Source organism: Corapipo altera, unplaced genomic scaffold (assembly GCF_003945725.1).
Source record: "Corapipo altera isolate COAL_440 unplaced genomic scaffold, ASM394572v1 46, whole genome shotgun sequence".
Classification (NCBI taxonomy): Eukaryota; Metazoa; Chordata; class Aves; order Passeriformes; family Pipridae; genus Corapipo; species Corapipo altera.
Genome location: NW_020884883.1, coordinates 4,923,254 through 4,938,366, shown reverse-complemented (window position 1 = coordinate 4,938,366; position 15,113 = coordinate 4,923,254). Strand labels below are relative to the sequence as shown.

The following is a 15,113-nucleotide window of genomic DNA, read 5'->3' as shown; positions in this document are numbered from 1 at the left end:
AAGAATTCCTAGCAATTAATGAGGAAGGCAGTATGGAGTTCCTTATGTCTGTGCCAAGGAGTGGAGAGTGATAACACTTTGGTTTTGGTGAGGTCTAGAAGCTAATCAATAAATCAGATTTTTTAAAATAGTTTATTTCCTATTGATTCCAATAGGGATCCTGAAGTTGCACTTTATTCTGCTTGTAGCAAAAACTGTATCGGTGGAATTTGGACTGTTGATTTTCTAGGGAAAAAAAGTGCAAAGTTAGGTGCTCTTAAACTTTATGGTCTAAATATGACTCTTGCCTTTATCTGTTGACTATATGGAAAATTAGGTCTGTCAACTATGAATTTAGTTAATACAATCAGTTGCTGCTCACTACAATGTAGATAATGTAGCAAACCACCCTATAAGTCACCTTAACAGGAAGTCTGAATGTGTCTTAATATTCCTATCTCTAGAAACAAAATGCAGAATTTATCCACTGGTCACCAGGATGCCTGACAGTTCTCAAAAAGGTTTCTGTCACTGGTGCTGTAGATGATAGCTGTTCAGAAAATTTCCATAAATAACTATAGCCTAGGTGGACAAAAGAGTTAATATCATAAATATTGGTGACGAAAGGTTAAAATCATAAGTATTGATGACAGAAGAATTCCTCAACAAATATAGAACAGGACTATAGAGGAAACAATTGGGTAGGGCAGGGAAGGGAGAGGGTAGGAGCGTATGGGTGAGGTATTTTACTGTTTCTTAGGCCAAATTCAGTTTTCTTTTAGAAAAGGGTAAATCCTGGGAAACAAAAGTGCATCACTGGCATGTCATTGCTCATACTTTTTTGGTTTAAAAGAAAGTGAATTTTGAGTGGGATTCTCAGAGGATACAGATAATATAAAGGTCATATAGGTAAACAGTTCTTATTGAAAATACTTGAGCATTCGCTTGAAACCATCACAGCCTTTGAAAATCACATCTTTGTAGCCTTGTCACTGATAAACTAAAGGACTTGGAGAATACAGATGTGTCCTAAGGAAACAGTCTCACAAATCTCAAAATAACAATTTAAAATTAAAAGGAGGAAAAATCCCAACCTTTTTTAAATGAGTCCCCTCTTCCATGCCTGTATTTCTGTACACAATCCTTTGAACCAAAATTAATGCTAAAAACTCTCTATCAATGGCTAACATATCCTCTTTAAATTTCCATTAAATCTGAATCTCTTGGAAGAACAGATATCTATCCATCTATCTACGAAGAGACTTGAAAAGCCCTTATGTTCAACAGGTCCACTAAAGGAAAGATGAATCTTTGTTATTTCCCTTATATCCCAGGAAAAAATGACAGATAGATGACCTCTGTTATGGTAACATAACCTGTAAGTTGCAATATAAATGGGAAGGAGTAAGAGTAAAGGCTGCTGTTGGAGTGCCCTTTATCTGTGATGACAGCTGCTGAGAACCTTTGGAATTCGGAGGAGACACAGTAGAGGTTTTTTAATAATAATACCTAGCACATGGACATAAGGATAGATGTTCTACCTGTTTTCTTATTTCATAGAATCATAGAATTCTTTAGGTTGGAAGAGATCTCTAAGACCATCAAATCCAACCATATTTCTTTAAATTGTAGGATGGTTTTCAAAAAACTCGTAATATGTTTGTGATTTTTCTTTTACTTGCATAAACTGAATGCAGACAGATAGACCCTGAATATAATACACCTGTAAGCTCCATTAAGACTGTTAGTGCCCTCCACTGTCTTCTTGATCCCCTCTGAAGTGCTTCTGAAGCACTTATGTCCTCTAAGGTAGAGGAGATGCAAATATCAATTTAAAAGATGAAAGAAGCTCATGCGCTGAGGAAAGCATGGTGGCACACAGCTTTCCAGCTGTGCATGCTGCTGAAAACACTCTTGATAAAGTAAACATCTTCATAAAATGAAGACAACATATCTGTATTAGCAAGGTCATCTGTCAGCCTGCTGGCCACTAATCATATTCATTTATTTAAACTGTTAGCAGGAAAGTGGTCCTGTCTTTGGTGAACACAGTAGGTGTTCAGTATTAATCAGAGCAGGGAGCTAAACTCACGTGTACCTCAGAGGAAAAGCACCTAATAGAAGTAAATTATAGCTTTAAATTAAGAAGCCAGAAAGCAAAATTTCACTGCTTAGGGCAACATATACAGAAAAAAATTTGTTTTCCAAGGCTAAAGAAGACTAAATAAATACCTGATGGTTACAAGGTGAAGCAGATCTAAACTCCTTGCTAATAAAGTCTATTGCTATATTACACCTTGAGTAAAAGAAGATAACCTGTGCTTAGGGTGTCTCATCAATAATAATCTGAAGAATAGAAAAAAACTAGAGTTGCTGTGGAAGACATTTTTCCTGGCCACTGCATTGGTGTCCTCAGGATAAGAAGTTAAAGTTTACTTTCTGGTCTCGTTACGAAGTGCTCCAGCCTGGGAGTCCTTTGGTCAAACAACATCATAAGAACTTTTATTGATACCTTCTTTTTACATTGAAGATGCAGGCATGGATTACAACATGTTCTGCTGTTTAGCTGTTTATATTTCCTATGGAGAGATTCAGACTAAGCATTTTTGCTGAAATTTTTTTTGGAAATAGTGCAGTTAAAACATTTGGAACAGGTAGTTCACAGCTGGAAACCTCAGGGTTGCTGGAGTAGGGTGGGGAAACTGCTAGCTGGTGAATACCCTTTGGATACTTCTAGTTCTTGTGGAAAAAGTTCAGATAATTTTATTACCTTTATTATGTGTTTATGATTGGTTGGCCGATTGCTTAAATATGACTCAGATGTTAGTTTAGTAAACTTTTGCTTACTGCTGTGTTCCATGCTCAAGGTCTTTACTGTTTGCTGCTCATAGACAATATAATTTAAACGCATTAAACAGCATTATTTAAACATTATTTTCTAATTCTCAGAAGTGAGATTGGGTCTGATGCTGAGCTTGTTTGCATCAAGACAAATTAAGTGTACCTTTATGCCAGTAGAGTTCCATTTACATGAGGTCGTGTGTTGCACGTGTCATCCCTAACTTTCCCTCCCCTTGAAGAACTGTTTTATAAGACTTCATTCTATGTGAATGTTTAATTCAGAGGCTCAGTAAACCTTCTGGGCTGTGTCTAGAAACTTTATGTAGCCCTTTTCATCTTAACCTCCATGTTTAAAGTTAGGAATGTACTTAAGTATCATTCTCATGTAGAGATTTGCATATTTAGCTCCTTCCCTACAAATAAAAGGCCTTAAATGATAATGTGAAATATCTCATCCTTCAAGAGCAAATGATTCAATTATAGCTTTATGCAGTGTAAAGAAATTATTCACCTTTGACGAGACAGAATTTTGTGGATGTCAGCAGAAATCCTGTAGAGGACATTGGGATTCTTAGAGAGTTCAGGATCTGAACTGAAGGCCTTAGTTCCATGAAAGCGCCATGGAACAAATTTGGCACCACAATGCTGCTTCATTCTGAAACTGTTTTATATGGCATGGGGTTGCTTGTTTGTATTTCTAATACACTAAACCTTTCCTTCAGTGTTAGCTGAACGAGATGTTGGGCCCGTTGTAATGTCAAATTGTTTCAGGGCTAATCTGTGACCAAACGTTTCTCTAGTCTTGCGGCAGCAGTAGGTCCACAAAGGAACCATGTCTCAGCAGTGCTGCTTTGGATACTCACAGATTGCAGTCCTCAAGAAGAGGCTGTGCAGAGGTTGCCTTTTCTGCATTTCTGTTGCATCCTTCTGTCTGCAGGAAAATGCTGAGTGGATCCTTGATTTTGCCTATTTCATTTTTTGTCTGGACAGATCACATAGTAAAATTAATTCTTTCTGGAATAAGATGGATTGGAGAAGTAATTAAAGTACTGTGTTCCCATTCTCATTTAGACTCTCTGTAACCTGTTCACTGCCAATGATCTCCTGGTTTTGGCACAACTGTGCCAAGAAGCTGGTTAATTATGTGTTGTAGTTCTTTAAAGAACCAATAGTGAACTACATTATGTAGCAACCCCTTGCATCCATATTTATAAACATAATGACCTGGTGTTGCTGTAGAAGGTCTCACATCTGGGATATGTCACTCCTAGAAACATATTCATGGGTTGTACAGACCTGAACTCTTTAGGCCTTTGCTTTGAATTCCTTTGCCTTTCACAGTGCTACTTCAAAGGCTGCATTGCCCACACTGTAGCTTACACAGTGACCACAGACTCTGTACAAATCCTTCTTGACACTACAGATGTAATGATTCTATAAAATAACTTTTGATTGGTTAATGTTAGAAGTTCCTATTTTTCCTCTTGTGTTTAGAGTGTATCTCTAAAAGCAAATTATGATCACCCTATTAATTCACAATTCCCACTGGCCTTAGAGTGTTTGTCATAACAGACAGTAGCTTTTCACTCTGAAAAGCAGGGGACTTTATTTGGTAGCTGTAGAGTTAATTTTACCTTACTAGAGTTCCTCCCAGAAATAATAAAATGAAATAAAATTGCAGACTGGATTGGTAATTTCTTCTGATCCATATCTGTTCTCATGAATCAAATTTGCAGTCCTAGCAAATGCCTCAAGTCACATAAATTTTGTTTAACTGGGATATATAAACCTAACAAAGCATTCTTTTGAAACAAAAACATTGATGTGTAATGAACATATATATGTAATCCTGAATACTTTTGTACTATGGAAGCGTTTCTTCCTTATTTTGCAGGTCTCAGAACAATTCAGTTTTGTTCTTTTGTCACCGCTATCCCATATGACATAGTCCTTTTGTACCATAAGAGTTATTTCCCCTTCTGTAAATTAATGTATTCTGCTTTTTCTTTTTTAAGAGTAGAGACTGTGGGAGCTACAGTTCATGAGCTGGACAGCAAGGAAGGCCAAGTCATTTAGCAGAAGAGAAAGAGAACTAATGATAGGAAAGAAACCACCTAAAGGAGGCTGGGTTTGGTCACTGTTGTTGAAATCCTCAGAATTATTTGGCACATTAAAGCTTCATACAGAAAGTACTGAAAATAGTCACTAACATTAAGCATGTCAAGTATCCATAACACCATGTGAAAACCATGGCAGATATTATATGCTTTGTGCAGTAAATATTACTGCTTTAGCAAAAACTTATGGTGGCTCTGTCAGAGAAAGTTAACAGGATTGACAGCTCAAGATTTAGTGGGGTTTTTTTAGGTGAACTCATCATCTGATAGTTCTGTCATCCCAAAACCTTAATTTTGCAGGCTATACTATTGATAGGAAGAGCAAGTACTGCTGTGACACAGAAAACCTGAATTCACAATTACAAAAGCAAACAAATCGAGCGGCCATTTTCTTCCCTGTACTCCGCAGACATGGATTACTGACGGAATAAGGGAAAGGTCTGTGTGGCATGAACACTTCCAGTCACCTAACACAGGAGTGTTGGCAAAGATGCCCATGTCACGTTAGAGTTCTGTCATTACCTTTTCCAAAGCATATGTGATGAGATTCCTTACTTGTCATATACAGTTTCAAGTCATGCTATGCAACTGCTTTTCTTCTCGTTTCTATTGTATCAAATCTATTGTTTCACCAACTGCCTGCACTTATAGAAATTCTCTATAAACAAGAAGCATCTGCTAAACAGTTTCTTGGACACTCTATAATGAACAGGGCTGAAGTTTTTACAGAAGATTGTCATTCTGTCATCTGCAATACTTAAAACATTTTTTTTATGTTCAATTTTAAAAGCTGGCATCTACTGGAAAGTTAAAAATTGATTATTCTTCTATTGCAATATGTTGAAAAAAACTTTGACCTCCAATCAATAAGAGAAAAATATATTTTAAAAAGTAATAATGGAAATAGTGAATAACAGATCATTATTACCAAACTGTAAGGAATAGGACTGAAGTTGAACTTACAAAAAGTATACTAAAGTTCATCATAGTGTTTGTTTATCATCTAATGAGCACAGTCTGTGAATGTACTCTGAAAATACAGCCAGAAAGGGCAACTTTTAAGTGAATAGTAACTGAAATACTTTATTAGGAGCCAAGGATCCCACTGCATTTGTGGAATGAGATAAATGTTTCGATATAAAATGGAGTGAAAATTCTGCCCCGGTCTGTAATGCAGGTGCCTGAGTTAATTTTGAGAGGTGATGAAGAAGTTCAGTGCCACATGTCCTTCTTTGCTAACACAGAAGGTTGGAGACTAGACCAGAGACTACTTTGCATAAGCAACACTCTTACACATTCTAATGGAGCTCTCTCATTCCCTCAAAAAAATATTCCAGAACTGTTATAGACCAAAGAGGGTCATTCTTCTGGAAAAGCAGGACATGCTGCATTCTGTCTTTGCTCTAAGGACTTTCTAACTGTCTCACGGCTTGACTTACTCTTCTGTTTTCTGCTTCCTAATGGAGCTGGAATCCAGTTTAGCTTTTTTTTGTGGTGACTAGCAAACTTTCATGGGAAATGTGGTGTTGAATTCACATAAACTGTGAGAGCTTATACTCTTAGTCTTATAGTTCTTTAGTGAGTGACCCGCTAAACAATGTATTTCACCTGGGTAATGGGCAGGAAGGGGTAAGCAGAGAAAATACAGAAGGAAACAGGCAGTTCTCCCCTTGGCTACAAATTAGGCAAGGCAGTCAAAGTAACAGTTCATGGGAAGCTGTTTTCTTCTATGTGTGCGTAAGAGCATACCTATTGGATTAGGTTTCTCTGGGAACTTATGTATAAAAAGACCTAAGATCTAGAATCCTTCAGGGCTTAAATGTTAGATAGGTAGAGAGCTTCTTAAGGCTGGAGCTGTTTCAGTACATGTAGAAGCAGAGCCTTGAACAGTTGATCAATGTTGTCTCAGAGGTTTAAGCCACAGATAAGCATAGATGTATCACCAAGAAAAATAGAAATATGACTATTCTTTTCTATTCAACATGCCACATGAGGAGTCTAATCTGAAAGTCTTGAAAAAATTACTGCTGCTACTCGTAAGATTTTTTGTGAGTGATTCATGTTGAAATCCCCCTTAAAGATATGGTATGAGTTTACATTTACAAATTTGATTCAATGGCTGAAGGGTCTTCTGACACAGAAATGGAAACAATAATTTCCAAATGTAAAAGAGAGGACAGGGCTTATACAGGGAAAAAAAATGCAGAAAAATGTAAAGGAATGATTAGGAGGTCAGCATGGTAGTACTGCAGAGACCAAGTGAAATATACTGCTAGGATTCCTTCCCAGACAGCAGGAAATGACTGATGTGAAATCTGCAGTCTAGAATCTGCATTATGCAGAATCTTTAAATTAACAATTAAAAGGCTATGAGGTGGAAGATCAGGGCTAGACAAAATACCCACACCCATAGGTCATGCACCACAATCTTTTCTGTTACATTTTCCCCTCCCTAGTAATATGTGAACATTTTCCTGTAGTTCATGATGTGTTGTAACTTACTGCATCTTTACACCTTAGTGATGGAACTTTATATCATTGTCATTAGTAGAATCAGAACCAGATGCAGGCAGAGCACTTCTAAAACCCCATCCAAAATGTGTAGACTCTCTGAAACTTTTTATAATATTGAAAAGAAGGATTATTAAACTACACTTGATCTATCGATAAGATGCAAACAGCAATGAGCCAATATTACTAACTGTTTAGAAATGCATAACTAAAAGTAATAGCAATGTATTAATTAAAGAAAGAATAACTGTCCTTTAGCAAGTATGTGTTTTGCTTGAAATCTGCAATTGTGCATCATTGAGAAGATAGGCAGTGTGGAAATAATGTACATAGTTTATCTGAGTTTTAGGAAGGGATTTGATGCAATTCCGTTTAATAAATTAATTCTGAAGTCATAAAACATAATACAGCACCGGATACAAAGGGACAGAGAGGAAAAGTTCATGTTGGATAGGTTAATTCCATTGGCTCCTAAGTAGCTCAGACATTTTGGTGCACAGAAAATTAAGTTAATGAGATTAGAGCCTAAAAATAATCACACAAAGGGCAATTGAAAGTGAAAATATGTTAGGGTGAAAAAAAAAAAACCAAAAATAATTTCAGGCAGAAGTAAATATACTGAATTTATCTCAAGTACATTATTTTCACCAGTGAACTCAAGCAAAATAACTTCTGAGTGGAAGCATCCTGAGACCAGACTCAGGTTTCAGTTTTGTACAGTGTAAGATTATCTCTGTACGTGTGTGTACTTTGGAAATTTGGCTATTGAGGTTAATTGTTTGATCAACCTGCACCTCAGGAAGTTCCCCATCATCCCCACATCACCATTGGCCAATCAGAGCTCAAATCAGTCCAACAGTTTAATTACCTTGGTAGCCTCATCTCCTCAGATGGTAAGATCGACAGAGAGATAGACAACAGGTTAGCTAAGGCATATAGTGCTTTTGGAAAACTCCACAAAAGAGTATGGCATAATAAACACTTGAAGAAAAACACCAAGATCAGTGTTTACAAAGCCATAGTGTTGTCTACTCTCTTATACGGTTCCGAATCATGGGTCATCTACCGCCACCACCTACGTCTCCTAGAACACTTCCATCAATGCTGCCTCCGTACAATCCTTAACATCTGCTGGTCAGATTATGTGACCAATACATCTGTACTAGAGCAAGCAGCTGTCACAAGTATTGAGGCCATGCTGCTGAGAACACAGCTGCGATGGGCCGGGCACGTCTCCAGGATGAAGGACCACCGCCTCCCTAAGATCCTGCTTTATGGTGAATTTACCACTGGCTACCGCAAGAGAGGAGCCCCGAAGAAAAGATACAAGGACTCCCTGAAACAACATCTCAGCCTTGGCCATATTGATCACCATAACTGGTCTACTCTGGCCTCCAATCGGGAGTCCTGGAGACACGCCATCTATAACGCAGCTGTCTCCTTCAAGAACACACGCAGGATCACTCTCGAGGAAAAAAGGCAACCCAGAAAGAACCGTGCCTTGCAGAATACACCATCTAAGGAGTCTTTCTGCTGTGCCTTTTGCAATCAGATATGTCTGTCACGTATTGGCCTCATAAGCCACCGGCGTGCCTGTAGCAAATGTGGATAGTGCCTTCCCAAATCTTCATTTGCGAAGCCCAGCCATGACATGACAATCCACTTCATTGCTCGTTGTTTCTGCAAGTGTAGAGTTTCAGCATAGATGTCATGCACCAAGACTGTGCTGCTCTAGTCACTGTGACACTGGCAACAAAGCCACTGCCATCGTAGCTGGCATGTATATATTTAGTTGGAAATGTATAGAAATCTATATAAATATGTAGGTGTTTAAATTTGTCCAGCAAATACTCTCCTTTTAAAAGACACAAGTTTTCATCATCAGGACAGACATTCCAGTGCAGATCTGAACAGCACTGGGAAATCCCTCATAGAAGGATGAGCTAACAATTTCAAAAATGGTAGCACTGTGTGGCCTTTAGGTGAACAAGTTGTTGGAATAACCTCACTGGAAATATCTTTGCAGATGTTGTAGTGACATAAAAAGGTGATTTATATCTGTTACCATAGTATACATTTCCTGCATTTGACAGGTGTCTGGTACTCTAATCTCCTTCAGAGACTCTTCCAGTCACATAGGCCATCTGTGCACATGATATAGATAGCAAACAAACAGATACTAAAGACTCCTTGTAGCTGGCCGAGAACTACCTGCACCACTGAGTCACCATTTTCTCTTTTTTGAAGTCCACAGTTCTTGACTGACTGGAGTAGCATGATGTGGTGGGTTGACCCTGGCTAGATGTCAGGTGCCCACCAAAGCCACTCTTTATCACTCCCCTCCTGAGTTGAGATAAAGACAGGGAGAGATCACTCACCAGTTACTGTCATGGGCAAAACAGTTGACTTGGGCAAATTAATTGAATTTATTACCAATCAAAATCAGAGTAGGATAATGAGAACTAAAGTAAAGCCTCTTTCACAGCCCCTACCTCCTCTCCACTAGCAGTGCACAGAGTTGGGGAACGAGGGTTATAATCAGTTCATCACATGTTGTTTCTGCCACGGCTTCCTCCTCAGGGAGAGAAATCCTTCCCCTGCTCTAACCTGGGGTCCCTCCCATGGGAGACAGTTCTCCATGAACTTCTCCAATGTGGGTCTTTCCCATGGGCCACAGTTCTTCAAAAACCCTCCATTGCAGGTCCCTTTCATGGGGTGCAACCCTTCAGGCATGGGCTGCTCCAGTGTTGGTCTTCCATGGAGTCACAAGTCCTACCAGCAGAATTGTTCTAGTGTGGGCTCCTCTCTCCATGGGGCCACAGATCCTCCCAGGAGGCTGCTCCAGTGTGGGCTTCCCACAGTGTCACAGGCTCCTTTAAGCATCTGCTTGCTCCGATGTGGGGTCCTCTATGGGCTGCAAGTGGATCTCTGCTCCACCATGGACCTTCAGGGGTTCAGGGGCACGGCTACCTCACCATGGTCTGCACCACGGGCTGCAGGGGAATCTGTTACAGCGCCTGGAGCACCTCCTCCCTCTCCTTCTGTACTGACCTTGGTATCCGCAGGGTTGTTCCTCTCACATATTCTCACTCCTCTCTTCTCTGGCCAGACTTTCTTCTGACCAATAACTAAATAACTTTGTTTTTTCTTCTTAACTTTGTTATCCAAGGGTCATTACTACCATCACTGATGGGCTCAGCATTGGCCAGCAGCATGTCCATCTTGAAGCCAGCTGGCATTGGCTCTATTGGACCTGGGGGAAGCTTTTGGCAGCTTCTTACAGAAGCCACCCCTGTAGCCACCCTGCTATCAGAACCTTGCTGTGCAAACTCAGTCCACGTGGTTAAGAGTAGGTTCACATTTGCCTTACTCGTTCCTTCTGAGGCTACAGTTAACAGTGCACTTTCCATTGATCCCAGCTTACAGATTTTCCTGCTTTTGTCTCTTCATTCTCAGTAATCAGATCATATCTATGTGAGTGAATAAAACAGACCACAGTCCACTCATTTCATACTGAGTTCAACTGTTGCATGACTTGGGGGCATACAGCTAAGCTTTTACCTTCCAAAATAGGGTTACCACATTCAAACTTGGGAATGGTCCCTAACTGGCATCACTTCAGTGTGTCTGGACATTGCTGGAAAGGTGTTAAGTCACTTGACTATCAATCATGCCGAGGCCTCACTGAGAGTATCACGGCTAGGCTTCACAAACGAAGAAGGGAAGGGCTCTACCCACGTTTGTTACAAGTGCGTTGGTGGCTGAAAAGGCCAATACGAGATAGGCATGTAGCAGTATGAATAATTACATGCTTCTGCTTGGTCTGGTGTTCTGTCCCTAATTAGTTTACACTGGAATGGCTATAACCAAAGAGGCAAAGAATCTGTTATATTTAGTTTCTCCTTATTCTGTGGAGTACTAGTCAGCCTTCCCTGTCATGAAAAGATGGGGAATGAGGCAAATGTAGATGAAATAGCTGGATGGGGGGATAAGAAATAAAAATACAAACACCCTAATGAAAAGCTTTACATTTCAGATGAAGTCTGAAGTCTGGCACTCATGCACATCTTTGTCTTTACAGATTCCTTGGCACTGAACTTATTGAGAGGATAGAAAGAGAGACAGGGAGAAGAAATTTCAACCGTACCATATTTAGCAATTCTCTCTCCTCTAGAATGACAGTGATGTGTGCCTCTGTCCCTTCTGCTAGTCAGGTCAGATTATTATCAAAGCACCAGCAGGTTTCCTTTGATAATCAAACACAACTATAAAAAAGTAATTAAACTTATAATGGAGATCAAACACATCCAAAAAGATATAATTTTCTCCATATAGATCATGCAATCATAAGCATCTCTCCCATCCAAAGCATCCATACTATCTCATCCACACCAGCCTTTCCTAACATGTCTCTGTCCACAACCTAACGATAGTTCCTGTTGGGTAGCTCCCTCATTCCTTCCTCCCTGCAGTTCCTACTGTGTCATACGTTGAAATTCATCAAGGATCAATTTGAGTTTTGAGTAAAAGCAGTAGGGATAGGATTCATCCCATCAATTTAATTGATTACCAATCAAGAGAAATAGTCACTTTTAGGGAATAATTCAGCCAATCTACTTTAGATACCTATCTTAGGATGAAAAATCATATCTCAGGATGCATGTTTTTGTCCATTGCCTGTAAACAGAGTCTAGATGTCCAATTCATATGGAGACGTTCAATATGGAGATCTGACACTAAATCAGAGATCTGAACTGAAATGAAACCAGTAAAAAGAAATGATGTATCCCTATACTGAAAGTTTCCAACATGTCTTTCTCAGAGATTTGTGTGTGGGAAGGAAAATGTTACTTTATGAACTGAAAATGTGTTCTTCAGGCTGCATTCTGTGTAAAGCAGTGATCATGGGTGGGGTATAGGCACGGGTCACTGTTGCCTGAGCAGTCTTAGGATTAACCCCATGAGAAACTCTGTACCAAGAGCTCTCTGAGTGGGTGTTCTGCCATCAGTGCAGCTGGTCCTCAGCTCTCCTGCTGTCTCCCTGCTAGATCTCAGTGCCTGGAGAATAGGTTTGGCTTCCTCATTCCCTGCTACCCTGCTGAGCTGTGGAAACCTGAGAGAAAGCAAGAAACTACCAGTCTCCACTGAATCATTATAAGGCTATGAGACAATATCTCCCCTCCCTCATATAGATTTCCTGGGGAGAAGAAGTAGGATGAAATGAATACCAATCATCAGCTAAAGCCATCTCATTATCTGCCCAGAAAGAAGTCAGGTTAAAACAATTAAGGGCTGCCTGAACCTGATTCTCAAAGAAGGGTGGACCAGATGGGAGTGACTGGCTAAATTGTATTGCCCTTGCAAACCCAGCATATCCACTTCTTTTCACAGATAATCCCAGCAGATTCCTTCTTGAACCTAAACATGTACCTTCATACCAAATATTGCAGATAACTGAAAACTAAACAAGCAGGCTCCATACCAACCAGGGACCTTTTCTACTTAAAGGGATGCCTGTAGGTAACTGAAAAGTGTTTTCTGCTTTCTCTGTGGTAGAGAAAAAAAGGTAATCGACAGCAAATTCATTGCTTTTGACTTTTTTGAAATAATGTTTAGCTATCAGGATGAAAAGACTGGAGATAGTAACCAGAAGTCTGCAGGAAGTGATTATTCCCCCTTATGCAGCACTTACACTTTTGTATGTGGAGCAATAGATCCAGTTTTGGGCTCATCAGCACAAGAAAATCTTGAAATACTGGAGTTCAGTGGTGAACAACCAAGATGGTTTAAGAGCTGGAGCACATGATGTACAGAGACGCTGAGAAAAAACAGTTTGTTCACTTGAGGAAGACAAGGGTAAGGGGAGAACTATGCTTGTCTTGCGCTACTTATATGGAGAGTGGAGAGAAGATGTAAGTGTGCAGCATAAGATGCAAGAGATACAAGTTGTAAAAAAAGAAATTCAATTTAGAAATAAGAATGAATTTTTCATCATGAGGGTGGTCAAACACTTGGAATAGATTTCCCAGAGATGCTGTGGTATTTCCAGCCTAGAAGACATTCAGAGCTGGACTGACAGAATGGGACCCTGATAATCTGGTCTAAACTGGCACTTTCTTTGAGCAAGGGTTGGACCAGATAGCCTCCAAGGGCCCTTCCTGCTACAGCAACTTCATGGTTCCATGGCAATGTAGATGAAATGTGACAATCTCTTAAGATCAAAGAAAGGCAAGCTGCACCTTGTGGTGAAATGACAAAATCTTAAACATATTGGCTTGAGTCAGAATCTTGATAATTTTTAAGAAGCTGTTGCAGTCTGACACTTGAAGCAAAATTACGTCAGTCATGGTCTTGTCAGAGGAGCTGTCAGATATCCTCAGATCCTTTTCCAAAACTGAACTGATACAGGTAGCTCATAGGGATCTGGAGTGGGAAACGTGGATGAATAACAGATGACCTAAATTTTAAAAGTACGCTGCATCCCCATTCATGTGGATTAACTGATGCTCTCTCCCTTTATGTTACTAGGAATAACCCAGGTAAGAACATCCATATTCTACCAATACTTTATGTGAATATTTGCAGATTAGGATGCTATTCATGCAGGTTTGACATAAGTAGAGGCATAATAATAGGTCATATGGATGGCATAAGAAAAAGATTACAGAAAACTAGATCTTCAAAATGCTTTTATGCCAAAATAATTTATTAATATTCTGTTTAAAATATATTTTAATAGCAAAAAGCAGGAAAAAGATGAAATGCTTTTATATGTCAATAATCACTTCACAACAGGAAAGTTGTACTTAATTTTTGAGCAGGCAAAACCAGATAAAAAGTGGAACCTATAGAAAATTCAAAGATCAAAATGTAACAGAAAAAAAGAAAGAAAACACATGGTAAGCCAGAAAATTATGTATATTTAAAAGTCTGTATGGGCTTGCTGCACTGTGGTCCTCACTATTAGTTTATAATACTGACTCCTACTGTGATGTGCTGTGTTCTTCAGCTCAGAACTTCCTTGCTATGCTTAATGACTTCTACTCTTCATTTATTTTACTTTGAGCTTTGGTTATTAGTTGAATACTATCATTATAGTAAGAGAGTCAACAGTAAATCCCATTATTATAACAATTGTAAGTAGCTGTAGCAGGCTGAGGGGGATGAGTGGAAAAAAATGAGATGTAATGGAATAGTTATACTGAATCAAGTAACTAAGTGAACAGTTCTTTTTCTTTTGCCTTTCATTAGTTATATGAAATCCATAAAGGAATCAAGTAGTATAAAAACGAGTCACTTTACCTACAGCACTTAGAGTAAAAGAACTTCAGGAACTTTTGCAGAGATGAAGAAAAGATTCTTTATGCACAGGTCAACTTCAATGTTCAGTGTGTCCCTGAAATAGGCATATTCGAAGGCTTGGGCTCTGATGCAAATCGTATGTTAGTAGGACTGTTTAGACTTTTAGGAGACCTTGCTTAGGTCCTCGGAGGGTTACACAAGTGCTCTATTTCTTCTGTGTGGAGTGAAGAAGTTGAGAGCTCACTGAGTTTTCCATCTCTTGAGTTTCCTTACTCATGAGATTTTGCCAGAGGAGAAGGCAATGTACATACAGCCCCCCATCCCATATGATGCTGTGACTTTCTAAGATTTGGGATTCATTTG

The 15,113-nt window shown here is 39.3% G+C and overlaps 1 protein-coding gene across 25 annotated transcripts in view; it reads left to right on the top strand.

The window, feature by feature from the left end:
- The window catches only part of MYT1L (myelin transcription factor 1 like), a 326,870-nt gene that overhangs the window by 227,227 nt on the left and 84,530 nt on the right, over positions 1-15,113 (top strand). The gene's annotated exons all lie outside the window — the stretch shown is intronic.